This window comes from Hordeum vulgare, chromosome 6H, assembly GCF_904849725.1.
Source record: "Hordeum vulgare subsp. vulgare chromosome 6H, MorexV3_pseudomolecules_assembly, whole genome shotgun sequence".
NCBI classification, from domain to species: Eukaryota; Viridiplantae; Streptophyta; class Magnoliopsida; order Poales; family Poaceae; genus Hordeum; species Hordeum vulgare.
In genome coordinates this window covers 360,159,842-360,173,700 of record NC_058523.1, presented here as the reverse complement: position 1 = coordinate 360,173,700, position 13,859 = coordinate 360,159,842, and positions in this window count along the sequence as shown.

The window sequence follows — 13,859 nt, the reverse complement described above, 5'->3', positions numbered from 1 at the left end:
CATACTTGAGTGTATACTTTTATTCACTGATCATCACTCCGCACCACTAACGTCAAAGGAACGGATACCTTTGAGTTAGCCCTTTCACCTGAGCTTGATGTTGTTGTTCTTTCTTGGCTCAAGTTGAAAGCAAGACATGATGAAGTCTTCAAGTAGCTTTCCCATACACAATGCGGAAAGCCTAGCTTATGTATTTATCTTCATTTGTCCACCATGTGAACATCCACAAGAATCAAGCATGTAGTGCTCAAGAATGCTTATCTTGATCTTGTCCTATCCACCATGTGAACATCCACAAGAATCAAGCATGTAGTGCTCAGGAATGCTTATCTTGATCTTGTCCTTGTTAGCACATGAGATTGTCCTTATCAACACATGATCATTGACAATAGTTTCAATGATATATTTGTGTTGATCCACTTGAACTTGCACACCACAATCTTGATGACGATCACCACTTGACATCATCCTTCATGGGTTGTATGAGATCTTCCTTTTGACGCAAGCCCAATGGAAACACACCTAACCCCCACATAGGAGTCTCACAAAGACCATGGGTTAGTACACAAACACGTAATGGACAATGCTTACCATACCATGGGATCACTTGATCCCTCTCGGTACATCTTATACGCTTTGTGTGTTGATCATCTTGATTTACTCTTTGTCTGAGATCTTGATCAACCTAGTGTTTCTATGACCATTCTTTGGATAATACCTTGAATAACATCTTGGTCAACATATAAACTCCTTGAACCCAACAGATGGACTTCAAGAAGTGCCTATGGACAAATCCTATAAATATAACTTAAGGCAACCATTAGTTCATAGGAATTGTCATCAATTACCAAAACCACATATGGAGATATATGCTCTAACAATCTCCCCCATTTTGGTAATTGAAGACAACCACTTCAAGAGAGTTTATATAAGGAGTTTATATAAGGAAATAAGCATAACCAAGAGCACACATACAAGGTAGTAATGCATGTGAGCAAGATGTAAATGCTTACGCAATAAAGGCAAAACCCTCTAAACATATCCAAAGTAAACTCTCTAAACTTCTCCCCCATTGGCATCGATTGCCAAAATGGATGAAAAGTTTAGAAAGCAAATATAGTAGGTGGTCCTCTAAAAAAGTGTGCACTTCTCAGCAAATGAGTGCAGAAAAAATACACAAATACAATGATAAGTAGTTGGAAGAAAAACAAACTATATTGAGGACCCAAAAATTGCAAATAAAAGAATCGTATGCCACAAAGACATACAAAGATAGAGGCAAGCAATCAAAAGATTCCAGATGGAACAAACAATCATATGGTCCTTCGAACCACGTGAATAAAAGATATTATGATAAAGGCAACATAGTGCTTTATCAAAAACTAGAGAAGCTCCCCATGATTTGTGCACTAATATGAGATTTTTGTATTTGACACAGGTGCACAAAATAGGATCGTTGCTCCCCCAGAATTTATAAAACACACAACGAGTGCAAGAGGATAGATGAGACACTAAGCATATCAATTGCACAAAACAAATGGTTGAGCAACATGTAATAGAAGCAACTTAAGAATAGGCTCAAACAAAGTAATGTGTATGAGTCATGGCAAAGCACTTGAGAAGACTAAGATAAGGATGAGCATTACTCATCAACATAGTCTTGATGAAATGAGATACAAAGTGCAATACATATCATTCCCACACACACATACTAGAAAATGGGTTCACAAGCTTACTAATAAACAAAATAAGAACCAACGCTTGTGACAACCCATTGTGAAGATAGGAAGTAAGAACCTTGTCAAGAGGAGGGATACTAATTGAAAATGGCAAAACCCTCATCAAGACAAGCATGAGGAAAAATAATCTTCACGGCCAAAGAGTGCATCAAGATGTAGGAAAATAAGATACGCACTCAAAACAAATCCTTTCACGTTGCCACCAAAAACTGAAAAAGGAAGTGCAGCGATGGACGTGAAAGAAAAGAGGATATCAATTAGAGATGTAACTTCTCTCATGTGTGAAAGATTCTAAGTAGAAGACAATCATGATGATATATATATCCACAAAAAAGGATGTACACACGAAATGGTTACAAGAAGGAAGAAAACTAGATATCCAAAAGGGGAGTCATAAATATATCAATGAGATCTTTTGCTTGGAAGTATAGCACATGGCCTAATATTTTCTTATTGTATAATATGAACTTCCAACATACGAACATCAAAGACATCCCAACTAGTAGTAAGACATCATCGTTTGGATGCTTTGAGAAAGCAAACAAGTACTACAAGAACGAATCAAGAGATTCATGCCATGATGCAACGTGGAAAAGAAAAGACAGGTTGGGTCCTTTGCAAGAAAAGAATGCATGAAGTGGATACTTGTTACTGAGACAACATTGGATTGATGTAGTAGATAGTTGTTCTTTGATCATCCTAACTTGGCTCCAATAATCACATGATCTCAACATCTTCCTTATAGGTGAGCCGAGCATCCAATGCATCTCCAGTTGTTCCTGGAACAACAAAAACAAACAAAATGGTGCCCAAACTCATTGGGACCAAAGAGTTAGAAAACCAGCAATACATAGGACAAACTCCACACACATATGTGCATATAGATATGAATTTGAATTTCATGCACACCTTATCCAATTTATGACAGGGTGGAGTTTCCCTTATATATTGGGTCAAAGGAGGAAAGCAAGCAAAATAAGTTGTATATAGTAGCTAGATACGCATGCTCAAGACTCTCAAGAATAAACTCAACACAAAGTTGATAAGTCATCAAAAGACAAGGTATCAAGTGATAATAAGATCCTAAAACAAAAGAACTATCACTTGAAACATATCAATTAAAAGATACATCAAGGAATGAGATATCCATTGACACATGCCAAATAGAAGGCAACAAGAAACCAATTGAAGGAAAACAAACACGAGGTATCTAGTTTCTAAGAGAGAGCTAGGTTCCAACAAATAAAGCCCTCTACAAATTTTCATGATGGCACAAAGCATCATAAAGAGCAAGACTTGCCTCCCATCAACACACACTTGATGGGGATCAAATGATTTTATGATGGGTGAATAAAGAGAGTGCTTTTAAAGAGAATAGGATAGCTCCCCCAAGGGACGTGCATTATATAGAATTTGCATTTGAATACAAAACGCACACGATGGGATCATCACTTTCTCTATATCTATAACCACACTAGACATGTTAAAAATAGATTCATAAGAGGCAAGAAAGACAAACAAAACACAAAATCCAATGTAAAGATGATTATCAATTCCAATCACATGATGGGAATACCAATTGTCAAGGACAAGAAGTATTTTTGAAATGATACTCATCGGTAGATCACACATATATCCAAGATCATCTTTACCCATAAAACGCAAGCAAATGACACTTGTAGAGCTAACATGCCACCTAGGAACAAGATAATTTACAATATCAACGCTAAGTGGCAATACGTCAAATGTACACATTTTCTAGGTTTGTAATATGCACATAGCATATTACTCCCCCATAATGTGATAAACCAATAACATTAGCAAGTGGCAAATTAAAACCAACAAGAGATACTTAATGGACCATATAGAATTTGAGTTTCTCATGAGTAAGACATACCACATAGACACTAGATAATCTTGAAGCATAAAAACTAAGTGGTATTCCCCATGTATACACATTTATAGGATTGTGAGGTGTGCAAAGCACATCACTACCCCACAATGGGATAATCCATTAATCTCTCACAAGATCCAACAAAAGTACAGACAAGATGCAAATAGGCTCAATACAAGACTCACATGTACATGATGTGCAAACCAACATACACATACTTCATTACTCAAGATAAGTAAGTTGGAAGCACAACATATACAAACGCATGCAAGGTACAAAACCACAACATGCAAAGGGGCAAGCACCTAACAATGTAAACAGTTTAAGTATAAGTTACCATAAGGAGGCACATTGGATATAAGATAGAAACTCGATAATCCAAATGACTTGGCTTGAGATAATATGAATGATGAAGACCCCTTAATTATTCATTATGGATCCAAGTCTCTAATGTCCTCCATAGTCACCTATTGATCAAGTTTGAGCTTGGTCCCCAACTACGTTGGGTCCTAAGAGGTTAATCACAATAGGCTTGGCAACCCAAATGGTTCTTTTCTTGACACCATCTTGAGTACCAACAAACTTGGCAAACACATTGCCAACCTTATCCTTCCCAAGGGAATAGATATCATCAATAGTGATTGGGTTGGATAAGTTACCTCTTGTGCAAGACGAAGCGACGTGACCCTTCTCACGACATAAGTAGCAACATCTACCCTTTGCTTTCTTCCCAGTTGATTTCTCACCTCGGGGAGTGTTGGCTTGGGTCTTATTGGGAAGAGGCCTTCCTTCAACTTGTAGTTGAATATGTAATTGAGTTTTTGGCCGCTTCCCTTGTTTCTTGTGACTTTGAGACTTCGTCTTCAGAGGGCAAGATCTAACATGGTGCCCTTTAACTTTACACTTGAAGCAAATGATTTTGGCCGAATTCTTGACTTGTTCTAGGCCCGTCTTGTTCTTGTTTGAGTTTACTCCAAACTCATTTTTGTCATTCGGAGATATTTGCTCACACAGGACGTTGTTGAGTGTGGGCATCCCTTCATGACACTGTTCCAAGTCTTTCTTCAAGGAAGTGACTTGGGCCTTGAGCTCTTTGATTTCCTCTACACGGTTAGTGTCAATGAAAGTACTAGAGGAAGTGTAAGCTTCAATATTAGAGCAACAAGGCAAGGAAAGTAATTCATCACACGAGGTAGCAACATTATGAGTAGACGAATTATGAGGACTAACACATGGAAATATAGTACTTTGACTAGAAGTAGTGCCATTGTCCACATGAGGCTCACTTGATGTTACCTTGGTGATGATAGCCTCATGAGCTAATTTTTGCACATTATGGGATGTTAGAAGATCGGCATGAGAGCTTGTGAGCATTACATGGTTTTCTTCCAACTTCCCATAATTGCTAGTTAGTAAATCAAGTTGAGCACGTAGCTCAACATTCTCCTTCAATGTTGATACTTCAAATGAGGTAGAGTTAGATGTACAAGTATCATCAACAATATGAGAGGAGTAAGTAGCAAATAGAGACTTCTCATGAGTAGATTGAACCTCCTCATAGATCTTAGAGGTTTTGATGAGCTCTCCCTTGACATTATTGCATTCAAGGAGAAGGACCTCAAAATCCTTTTTAAGTTTATCATGAGCAACTTCAATCTCTCCTTTTGAAGATCTTAAGTCTCTACATGTCACGCCCAAGATGCGACCCTATCCTCAATTTGGCACGAAGGCCTCGTCAGGGATAGAAGCGCATCTCGTCGTGTCGCAAGAATGGATATCGTTACAAGTACATGTACTGAAAAGAAGAGATATACATAGAGAGTTGGCTTACACTCGCCACAAGCTACATCAGAGTCACATCAGTACATTACATACTCATCAAGAGTAAGAGCAGGGTCCGACTACGGACGAAAACAAACGACAAAAGAAGAACGACGTCCATCCTTGCTATCCCAGGCTGCCGGTCTGGAACCCATCCTAGATCGCTGAAGAAGAAGAAGAAGAAGAAGCAACTCCAAATAAACAATCAATGCGCTCGCGTCAAGTAACCTTTATATGTACCTGCAACTGGTGTTGTAGTAATCTGTGAGCCATAGGGGACTCAGCAATCTCATTTCCAAAGGTATCAAGACTAGCAAAGCTTAATGGGTGAGGTATGGTTAAGTGGTGAGGTTGCAGCAGCGGCTAAGCATATATTTGGTGGCTAACTTACGAGTACAAGAAATAAGAGGGGGGAAGATCTACGCATAACGGACGTGAACTACTCATGATCAAATGAATGATCCTGAACACCTACCTACGCCAGACATAACCCCACTGTGTCCTCGATCGGAGAAGGAACTCACGAAAGAGACAGTCATGGTTACGCACACAGTTGGCAAGTTTTAATTAAGTTAACTTCAAATTATCTAGAACCAGTGTTAAACAAAGTTTCCACGTTGCCACATAACCGCGGGCACGGCTTTCCGAAAGATTTAACCCTGCAGGGGTGCTCCAACTAGTCCATCACAAATTACCACAAGCCGCATAGAAATCCTCAATCACGAAGCTCGCGATATCGTCGGATTCCCTAGTGGAAAACCTCAACTCTCAGATTACCCAAAGCATCACCGGAATCCCGATGCACAAGATATCTCGTCAAAGGTAAAACTAATCCAGCAAGGCCGCCCGACGTGTCGACGATCCCGATAGGAGTCGCGTACCTCGTTCTCAGGACACGGCGGATGGGTCACACTAGGAGAACCAAACCTCGGGTTGCCCCGCGGTGGCCCCGTAGTCTGCCAATTTGGACCAACACTCATGAGGAGCACTGGCCCGGGGGTTGATTAAATTATCCTCGGGGTCCGGAAAGTCCCTATGCAATTTTATTAGGTGTTTAGGAAAATGTAGTACCAAAGTTGGGCCTTGCCAGACCAGTCTTAATCTAAAACGAATTATCAAGGGGGTCCCCATAACAACCCCGATCGTGTTAGGAGCGCTCAAATATGGAACATAACACCGGTAGCCGGAAACTAAGGGGGCAAAGGTGGAACAAAACACCAGGCTAGAAAGGTCGAGCCTTCCACATTTTACCAAGTATATAGGTGCATTGAATTAAATAGCATTTAATATGGTGATATAACAAGGAACCCATGTTTTCACATGGAAGCATCTGCACCTGCAACTAACAACGCTATCAACAGGGTTAAGCAAGCGGTAACATGGCCAATCAGTGGTTTGCTAGGTTGAACAGGTTGAAGGTTAACATGGCATTGTTGAGAGGCTGATATTTAACAGGTGGTAGGCAACGAGACATAATCGATAGAAGGGATAAAACTAGCATGGCAATGATAGTAATGGTATCTGGGGAAATGATCATCTTGCCTGAGATCCCGCTTAGAAGAAGAACGACTCCGTGAAGTCGGCGAACCAACGTAGTTGAACGGGTCCTCACATTCCGACACGCTTGCGGAACTCTATCGGGACGAAGCAGGCGGAAACAGAATCAACACACGATATTCACCACAGCACATGCACAACAGGATGCACTAACTAATATGATGCATGGATGCTCTACCCCTACCTATGCACTTACACCAACCTACTAAGGTAAACAAGTGCCACCTCACCACAAAGTGACACTTCTGCAGAACTGCTCAAAACTAGAAACTAGTGCCTCCATTGGATTCGTGAGGTTTTTCTACCCCAAATTCATATATCATACTGCCCATATGCATGAAGAAAAACACCACAAACAGCAAAGGGAAAACTACACAGGATCAAACTCCGCTAATAACAAGAACAGGGGGTTGTTCTTGATATGCCAGATTTGGCATATTCCTCCTCTGGAATATTCCAGATTTGGAATTACATCACAAATAATACAAAAAGAAATCATATAATCATCAGGGGTCCCACTGGCCATACTCACCAGGGACCCTAGTGGGTGTATGCAAGTGGGCCTAGAACCCACAACACACACACACACCCCCACACAAATTAAAAGAAAAAGGTGCAGGTGGGGGGATCGAACCCTACACCTCCTGGTTGTGGTCTAACACTCTGACCAGCTGGGCTACAATTGACAGGTGATACTGGATGGGTTTGGCGCACTATGGCACATCCCTTCGAGCTGATCTAAACAAAACTGAGCCAACCCACAAAGTTGCTCGCGAGCTAAAATAGATAGAGCTCAAAAAAATAAATCTAGAGGCGCTAGGGATTGATCCCAGGACCTCACGGTTGCTACCGAGCGCGCTGACCAGTTGGGCTATGGCCGACTTTGTTACACAAACGAAAATGGCGCTAGAAGTACCATACCCGTACGCTGACTGAAGAAACTGCAAGCTGCTATCGCTCGAGACGCAGTTGCAGGTGCGCGAAGCGAAGAACACAGCGTCGTATGGCGTCTCTAGGGCAAGGCGAACCAGTCCGAGAGCAAGCACGGGCTGATCCAGTGCTGGGGCATCCATTTCCGAAGGCAGCGGCACGAGGCAGCCTCGAGCTCGGGGCGGCGGCGGTGGCTCCAACGGCCGGCTCCAGACGGGGCTGTTCCTGCAGCTGCTGTTCAGACAAACAGAAAAAATGGCAGAGTGAGAGAGCCAGGAAGAAGGAAGCGGTAGGAGGGAGAGAGAAGAGCAGAGGGATGAGGAAGGAGAAGGGGCTCAAGGCACGGTGACCTGGGCCGCTGTTTGCCGGCGACTCGCTGGCCAGCGGCACGTCAGAGAGGCAGGTGCGCAGGCGCCGGGTGCTTGGGGACGGGGCATATGGTGGAGCTCTGATGCGGCGGCAGGGCCGAGCCGGCGCTGCTGCTCCACCTGCAGAAGACGACGGTGATGGAACCCCAAACCAAGCTCGAGCCATGTCGTGGTGGTCCTGGAGATAGAAAGAGAGACTTGAGAGAGAGAGGGGAAACTAAGAAGGAAGGAGAGAAGGGAGAGGGAGCACGGCAAGGAGAAGGTCCCTGGGCGCACGGGCTTCGCGCGGAGCTGCTGCTACTAATGCTCGCCTGTGAGCGCGGCCGATGGCGTCGGCTGGAGACGCACGGGGAGGAGATTCAACGGGATTGCGGAGGAGGGGAAATCGATGAGGAGACAAGGATGCGCTGACTGTGGAGAATCCCGAGGAAAGGAGGGGTGTGGCGGCGGCGGATGGAATTAGGGTAGGATGGGATAGATCCTAGGGTTTGATATGATTAAATAGGTAGGTGGGTTTGGGTAGGGCTGATCTGGATCCTCTGGTTCGATCGGACGGTCAAGAAATATAGGTTAGGGTATCCAATGGACAAACCGATGATGCTTTGGGGTAATACGGGGTTGATCCGGATCCAACGGTCACGTCCGCCCGGTTCGGGTCCGGGGAAGTTTTCCGTCTAGGCTGTGCGTAGGGTCGGTGCACTGTGCAGAGGGGCTAGGCGGGGATGAGAGGGAAAACGACAACCCGGCGACAGAGTTTAACGATATCTCGGGCGCGTGCGTGTGTGGTTGGTCTCAAACACTCAACGATAAAACGGAGAGAACCGGCAACTAAACGGATGCAGTTTTGAAAACTGGCGGCAACGGGGTGCCGATGCAATGCAGATGATGCGCATGATGCGATGATGATGCGACAAAATAAAAACAGACACACGACGAAAACGGAAAGGAAAGGGAATCTTCTGGAACGTCGGCATCGGGTTGTCACACTACATGCTTGATGACTCTTCTCAAGTTCATGTTCAAGTTGTTCACTTCTAGCTTGTTCATGATTAAGTGAATCATTACAATTTTCAAAGTAAGCAAGAACATCTCGGAATCTTTGAAGAGCGTTATTTTTAGCTTTATGAAAAATTTTACTGATCACATACATATTTTCAGTCAAGTCATCATCATCATCCTCATCGCAAATATCATCGTTATTGCACAAGGAAGATGATACCTCATTATTACCTCTTGCCATGAGGCACATGTGAACTGGAGGAGTTGATGATGATTCTTTTGGTGAATCAGATTCTTCATTAGTCAAAAGTACTTCATATTTCTTGATATCCCCTAAATGATTAGTCATTGAGCAACTAGGGAGAAACAAGATATTTTGATCAAGAGGACACGAGGAAGCAGGCATATCACCACAAACATTTGTCGAGGAATCTTTAGGTGAAATGCATGACCTATCAGCACAATAATTTACACTATGTGTGGTGCTAGATATGCTCGTGTCCATAGAGGCTATGACATTTTCATCAACATATATTTCTTCACTCACCATGTCATTACCTTGTGAGATTGAAGATGCTGAGGTGTGCAAGCAATCGGATATGGAAGTAGTGGTGGACTCTTTAAGATCAAAAAGAGTGAAGAGCTCATGCACCAACTCCTTCATCATAATACCGTCTTCATCAAGATTGGACCCACCATATATATCTTCAAGTTTAGTCCAAACTTCATGAGCTGACTTGCAAGTCGAGATAGACTTAAACACTTCAGGACTTATGGTTCGATGAATGGCAAGAAAGGCCTCACAATCAAGATACATTTCATTAGTAGATGAAGATGCATCATCCTTTTTGTCGGCAATCCCTACAAGAACAATTCGTAAAGTATTTGGGCCCATGGCCCGAAAGTGATGAAGCATACGAATTCTCCATAGGGTATAATTTGTGCCATCAAAGTCAAAGATGCCATTGTGCACTAATCCAATAGTCGACATCGATACTCTCTAGGTCATGAAACCTAATTAAAGAGAGACCTAGCTCTGATACCAATTGAAAAGACCTCGATGACGCCTAGAGGGGGGTGAATAGGCTATTTAAAAACTTCTTCGGATTTGGCTTCAACCTAATGTGGAAATAAACTAAGAGGGTACTTGTCAAGCACAAATCCTAAATGCACTAGGCACTGCAACGTGTATCAACAACACGATCTACAAAGATGGAAACAATACAATTTACTAACAAGCACAAGTAAGTTACACAAACTTACTTGAGCTATACGACAAGTAGGTGAACAACACAAGATACTAGATCACACTATATCAACACGATATATCAAGGGCTGCAAGTATGAACATGTGGATATAGAGGGTATGCTTGAATGATTAATCTTGTACAAGAAATAGCCAACACAATATAATGATCACAACCAATATGCAATGTATGTATGCTCAAATAACACAAGTAAACCACAAGTAAGGAGTTAGGGTTAAGGATAACCAAGGTCACTGAGACGAAGATGTATCCCGATGTTCACTTCCTTGGAGGGAAGCTAGTCATCGTTAGAGAGGTGGATGTTACCACGAAGGCACACCAACGCCACGAAGGCTCACCCTATTCTCCCTTTGAGATAACACCACGAAGGCGTTTCTCAACCACTAGTGGTAAGCCTTTGAGGTGGCTTCCAAACCCTCACAAACTTTTTCGGGGGAAATCACACGGATTGATTCCTCTCCGAAGAACTCCTACCGCCTAGGAGTCTCCAACCTCCAAGAGTAACAAGATCACGGGGAATGCTCAAAACTTGCTCAAATCACAAATAGCTTGGGTTGAGAGAAGGAGAGGGAGACGATCTATCTTTTGATTGGAACAACTCTCAAAGGGGCTCACAAATGCTCTTGGGATCTAAGATTTGGAGTGAGCAAATGTGTGTGAGGTGGAAATGTGTTCTTATGAGGATAAGGCTGTGTTGGGCCACCCTCTCACGAAGTGGGAGGGGGGTATTTATAGTGGGGAGAGAGAAAGAGCTGTTGGGGACACTTTAAGTCACACAGGGTCCGGACGTCGGACAGTTGTCGGAAGTCCGGGCGTCCGACAAGGGTCGGTCGTCCTAGGCCTATCGATACGACTAAAACTATTTTGAATTAAACAGCGACCGGACGTCCGACAGGGGTCGGTCGTCCGAGGCCTGTAGATACGACTGAACCTATGTTGAATTTATCAGCCACCGGACGTCCGGAGAGGACCGGAAATCCGAGTTATACAGCTCAACTTCTACTCGTGGTAGGTACCGGATTTCCGACGGGTGTCGGACGTCCGGCGCTCGGACGTCCAGAGGGAGCCGGATTTCCGAGATATAGAACTCAACTTCTACTGGTGCAGGCTTCCGGATTTCCGAAGCTGGTCAGAAATCCGGGCCTCGGACGTCCGGAGGAGGCCGGATGTCCGGGCCTCGGACGTCCGGAGGAGGCCGGATGTCCGAGGCACTGGTCCTGTTTTCTGATAACAGCAGAGCAGTGGAGATGTGGTATGAGCAGAACAATGGAGATGTAGTTTGAGCAAGTTTATCGCAAAACCTGTGATCCCCTCTTAATAGTGCGGGATCCCAAAGGACTCAAGAATCATAAAAGAGTACTGATGATCCATACTTGAGTGTATACTTTTATTCGCTGATCATCACTCTGCACCACTAACGTCAAAGGAACTTATACCTTTGAGTTAGCCCTTTCACCTGAGCTTGATATTGTTGTTCCTTCTTGGCTCAAGTTGAAAGCAAGACATGATGAAGTCTTCAAGTAGCTTTCCCATACACAATGCGGAAAGCCTAGCTTATGTATTTATCTTCATTTGTCCACCATGTGAACATCCACAAGAATCAAGCATGTAGTGCTCAAGAATGCTTATCTTGATCTTGTCCTATCCACCATGTGAACATCCACAAGAATCAAGCATGTAGTGCTCAGGAATGCTTATCTTGATCTTGTCCTTGTTAGCACATGAGATTGTCCTTATCAACACATGATCATTGACAATAGTTTCAATGATATATTTGTGTTGATCCACTTGAACTTGCACACCACAATCTTGATGACGATCACCACTTGACATCATCCTTCATGGGTTGTATGAGATCTTCCTTTTGACGCAAGCCCAATGGAAACACACCTAACCCCCACATAGGAGTCTCACAAAGACCATGGGTTAGTACACAAACACGTAATGGACAATGCTTACCATACCATGGGATCACTTGATCCCTCTCGGTACATCTTATACGCTTTGTGTGTTGATCATCTTGATTTACTCTTTGTCTGAGATCTTGATCAACCTAGTGTTTCTATGACCATTCTTTGGATAATACCTTGAATAACATCTTGGTCAACATATAAAATCCTTGAACCCAACAGATGGACTTCTAGAAGTGCCTATGGAAAAATCCTATAAATATAACTTAAGGCAACCATTAGTTCATAGGAATTGTCATCAATTACCAAAACCACATATGGAGATATATGCTCTAACAGCCCCCCAATGCGAGCCTGACCTGCTGGCCTGCCGCCAGCTGGACAACCAACTCCCGTATCATTCGACCATACCACCGTATGAAGACAAGACAAATAATTAGAAGTTATCATGGCAGCAGTACGCGCTGACATGCCTGGCGCGGTCACACCACAATCATGGCGGGGTCAGCGTGACTACACGGCGCCTAGACGAGACCAATGTCAACCAGGCGGGGCGGCACTGTAGCCCCGGTTCCCCATGCGCATGCACCCTAATGACTCGATGCGTCAGCCATTAATGCACATGTTGAAATTATGCCCTAGAGGCAATAATAAAATAATAATTATTTTATTTCCTATTACAAGATAAGCGTTTATTATCCATGCTATAATTGTATTGAAGGAAACAAAAATATATGTGCGGATACATAGACAAAATAGTGTCCCTCGTAAGCCTCTAGTTGACTAGCTCGTTGATCAAAGATGGTTAAGGTTTCCTAGCCATAAACAAGTGTTGTTACTTGATAACGGGATCACATCATTAGGAGAATGATATGATGGACTGATAACGATTTGATGGATATACTTCTCACCCCTCGTTGGTTACCCCAAGTGGAAGGTTGAGATGTAGTCAGCAGCAGATTTCCCTTACACGGGGACTGTAAGGTTTATCGAACCAGGAGGACTCCGAGGATCAACAAGTAGGTGTCCGCTGCTCTAGGGCTAGCAGACGACGTGGACCTGCACACACAACAAATAACTTTGCTCCCAACGAGTTTAGAGAAGTTGTCAATCTCTCCGGCTTTGTAGTTTGCAAAGGATCAAACACAAGCGGGAATAGCGATGGTGATTGCAACGGAAAAGTAAATAAAAGCAGTAAATGGTGGAGGTGTAAATAGTGGTGTAAATGTGGACCAGAGTCTCATGATGTTCACTAGTGATATCTCTCTCCCAAAAGACGATAAACAACTATGTTGGGTAAACAAATTACACCTAGACAATTGACAAAATTATAAATGCACCGCAATGCTAATCATGCTACTAGAAAGTTAGAG